Source organism: Triticum aestivum, chromosome 7B, assembly GCF_018294505.1.
Source record: "Triticum aestivum cultivar Chinese Spring chromosome 7B, IWGSC CS RefSeq v2.1, whole genome shotgun sequence".
Lineage (NCBI taxonomy): Eukaryota > Viridiplantae > Streptophyta > Magnoliopsida > Poales > Poaceae > Triticum > Triticum aestivum.
Genome location: NC_057813.1, coordinates 661,039,974 through 661,044,223, shown reverse-complemented (window position 1 = coordinate 661,044,223; position 4,250 = coordinate 661,039,974). Strand labels below are relative to the sequence as shown.

Below are 4,250 nucleotides of genomic sequence, written 5' to 3'. Positions count from 1 at the left end.
GTATGGGAGTAATCAGTAAGACCTAGGACAAAAATTCTTAGCTAGTAGTCGCGTTAGTTGGGCCGGCCAGGCAAGCACGCTGGGCCTTAACCCGGTAACATGACAGACAATTACTTCCCATGCGGGTGACTTCGGCCGTTGGATCTGCTACCATATCTATTGTGCGTTGCTGCTGCCCGTTTGATGTTCGTTAGCAGTGAATTTCACAGATTAGCTAGTCCAGAAAGGATTCCAGATTTTTTTTTGAGCGCTTAGATTCCAGATGATTGACCAGCTTCCTTACGCTGCTCGGGTAGGCATGCACGCGCAGCATGGCGATGGGCGAGGTGCTCTTCTTCGTCGGGTTCCAGTCCACCGGCCCAACTGTGGCCTGCACGATCGGCAACATCGTTCCGGCCCTCACCTTCGCCATAGCCGCCGCGCTGAGGATAGAGGCGGTGCGGCTCGGGACACTCGCCGGGAAGGCCAAGGTGGCTGGCACGCTCGTCTGCGTTGGCGGCTCCATGATGATGCCCTTGTACAAGGGCCCGCTCCTCAAGGTCCCGGCCTCCCCTGTCCACTGGCGCTACGTGGAGCACGCCGCCATCGCCGCCGCGGAGGTGCCACCGGCCAGTACTGGCCTCGGCGACGCCCTCGTCATCCTCAGCGCCGCCGCCTGGGCCGCCTGGCTCGTCATGCAGGTATGCGTCTAGATCGAGCGGCACATTCAATTCATTGTCAGTACGTGATATGATGATCTATTGACTAATAAATTAGTTTTGCAGAACAAGGCGTCGGACGATTTCTCGGTGCTGTACACCAGCACGTCCATCATGTCCCTCACAGTAACGCTTGAGTGCGCGGGCGTCAGCGCCGCCGTGGACCGGAGCCTCTCCGTCTTGAACCTTGGGCTCGGCATCAGGCTGTAAACCGTGGTAATTACTACGCCGATCATCATCTCACTCACCAAGTCACCATTGAGTGGCGGGGTGTAACAAGAACATGCATCTTTAGGGGATCGTCGGCTGGGGTGTCACGTTCGCAGTGATGACGTGGTGCATCCAGGTGCGCGGCCCGCTCTTCGTCTCCATGTTCAACCCGGTGGTGCTCATCGTCGTCGCCGTTCTCGGGTGGGCTGTCCTCGACGAGCAGCTGCACGTCGGAAGGTACGTTCCTTCATCCTGACGACATTGTTCATCATTTCTTCTTCTGAGGATCCTGACAATTTTTCACTTCTGTCGCTGCAGTGCTATAGGTTCTGCTCTCATTGTTGGCGGGCTGTACATGGTGTTGTGGGGCAAGGGGAGTGAGATGAGCAGACCGGCGGCCCTAGTTGACGGCAAAAGTGAAGCGGAGATCACCGCGAAGGGCCCGGAGCCGAAGAGTGACACCGCCGATTCCTCCTCCTTGCCGGTTTGATATAGTAGGCTGTATTCCAATTGGGAGCTAATGTACCACGCTTTCGACACATTCATTGCGTGACTAATGAAATGCAAATCATACATTGCGTGATCAGGTGCGAGTTGCAAGTCAACGCTCATTGTCATGTGAATACGAACCAAGCTACTGCCAAGATCATTACAGTACTAATTAAGACAGTATACATCAATTCTTCGAAGAAAAAAAGAGCAGTATACTTTGCAATGTTTTGGTCATGTATAGTACTTAAAAACCTTAGCTAGCTTGAAGACATACTTGCAAGTTAGTAATACCAATGTAAGAACACATTTTTTGACACTGCTACAGCGGGCAAAAGACGGCCTGAACAATTTTCATTTTCAAAACCAAGGTTAAGATACAAACACAACGGCTACAACAACAAGTAGTAACCACACATAGAAAGGAACAGGAAAGTAGAAAGAGAACCAGAAGCAAGCTACGAGAACCAGAACCAGAACCAGAAGACATACTTGCGGGGACTAGCATTGTTAGATCAGACGAAAGGAGATCCGACACCGAGAAAACTTTGAGAAGAAGTCGCCTGCTGCTCTGCGATCACTCGGCACCTTGAAGAACTAGGAGGGTCGCAGCCACTGTCGAAGGGATTCCCATTGTCTAGCCACGACGCGACAGAGAGAGCCGCAGACCGTGCCGAAGGGCAATGTTCCGCCGAGACATCCCTGCACCTCCTCTGGGCCACACCACGGCCTCCATCACAAATAGAGAGAACACTATGTGGGTCAACAAAGCCTCAGGCGTCGTCGAAGGGCACCAAAACTCCGAGACATCACCGCCGCCACGAGCACCCAAGACAGAGGTCGACCAACAGCACCAGGATGACCAAGGTAAAGGCCGCCGCCGCATATCACTTCCACCACCACCACCAAACAGACCAACAAACGAACCATGCTCCAACCGAGTCACCAAGCAACCCACGAGAGATCCATGGCTCCAAGACTATGCCCCCAATGGGGAAACGACATCAAAGATGTCGTCATCGTCCAATCCAGGGAAGGATTTTAGGCTTTCGCCGGAGCACACTAGGAACTGGCTACAAGCTTCACAATTATGCCTTCAAGAAGGTTAGCGGCGCCCGAGGGCGTCACCATCATCGCTGCCGAGAAGATCAATAGTAGGACTTCGCCCGAAGCTTCGCATCCCGGACCTCACCGCCGCACATAGGCCACCAAGTCCGGCAGCACATGAGCGCCGGATCTCGCCATCCCATATCAGACCACGGAAGCGTCCTCGCCGGGTCCAAAAAAGGAGTCCCCCACAGACACCTTTGGTCACCATGAGCACCGACGCTGACGGGGGGGGGGGGGGGGGTCAATCCAGGCCGCAACACCGGCACCACCACGGACCTCCCGCACCATCTCTGGGCTCCACGCCGCTGACCCAAGAGAGGCAACACCAAGAGCCATATCTGTGCCCCCCTCAGCGTCTAGCCGGAGCAGAAACGAACCCCTGCCGCCGACCACACCTGCTGCTTGCCATCTCACTTCCGGCCTGCAGCCTCTGCCGAACGCCCCACGCCGAGGTGCTAGATCTAGATGTGGAGTACACCAGCCGCCGAAGGCTCACCGACCCGAGAGAGTGTGCAACACCTTCGAGCAAGCCACGCCCAGCCAGCCCGAATCCGCCGCCCTCCACCCCCTCACCTGTGACTCGCGCCGCCGTATGCCACCTCACCGCCAGCACACACAAGCACGCCCACGCGCACGAGGCACCTCATCCAGACACCTCCCGCCAGCCGGAGAGTTGCCATGCTGCCGCTGTCCCCGGATCCAGGTGAAGTTAGCCGGTCGGAGCCTCTAGTGGCAGCGAGACGGAGGAGGGCTAGGTGGAAAGTTTGCGGTGATAGGTATTTGCCCCCGTGTCGCCAGGGAGGGCGACGGGGGGGGGGGGGGAGCGTCCTATTTGCCCCACCCAACGGATCTTTTGTCCAATGTAAGAACAGCTCTACCCAATCCCTCAAAACCGGTTGAGGGAGTAAAACTCTCGTTTTGGGGAGTTAAACCAGACCTAGCCAAACCCCTATCCAATTTAACTCCTCAAATTTTTTACTCCTTGCGTTGACTGCCATTTATATTTACTCAGTTGCGGCTCAGCCCGAGGATAAAATTTCCCCTCCCCCTACACCGACCCTCTCCCTCGTCCGCACTGCATAGACATCGACACCGTCCAAATCCACCCCACACCCCCTCTGGCACATATATTCGGCCGGTGCCACCCCAGACTCCCCAGAAATGGCGTGATCTAGCCTCAAAGGTCGCTGGAACATATTTTAAGCGTGGATCCATGCGCCACCCCTCCCGCTCCTTCACCGATTTGTCGCCCGCCGACGACAAAGAGGAAGTACCATGGGAAGTGGCCGTGGGGGCGTTGGTTTTGGAAATAAAGGACCAAGACACTAGTTGTCAGTACTAGCTTGGCTCCCTCCGGTCCGAGGAGCTGGCGGTGAGCCTCTACGATAGATGGGCAAAGATCAACTTCCCCCTCAGTAGCCACAAGGTGACAAAATTCATCGCCATCGACCCCCAAGTGGTCTCCCGCCGTGAGGTGCATAAGAATTAGGTGGCCTTTGAGAGGCTCGAGGAGGCTTGCGTTGATGAGGAGTACATGGCCGATCTCTGTCGGAATCATTCAGAGGTCGTCACCGAGGAGCGCCAATGTCTCAAGCTGTACAAGAAGGAGGCTACCGACGAGACCATGCCGTCCACTGTGGCAATCATTGACCATTACTCCAGTGACCTTGACTCTAGGTCCAGCAACGACGGCTACTTTGACGGCTCCAACCATGCCGTGAATTTGGATGAGCTCATGAACGA

At 55.6% G+C, this 4,250-nt stretch overlaps 1 pseudogene; it reads left to right on the top strand.

Moving 5' to 3' along the window:
• Positions 1-311: 311 nt before the first annotated feature.
• LOC123156462 (WAT1-related protein At1g09380-like) lies at positions 312-3,996 on the top strand (annotated as a pseudogene).
• The last annotated feature ends 254 nt before the right edge of the window (positions 3,997-4,250 follow it).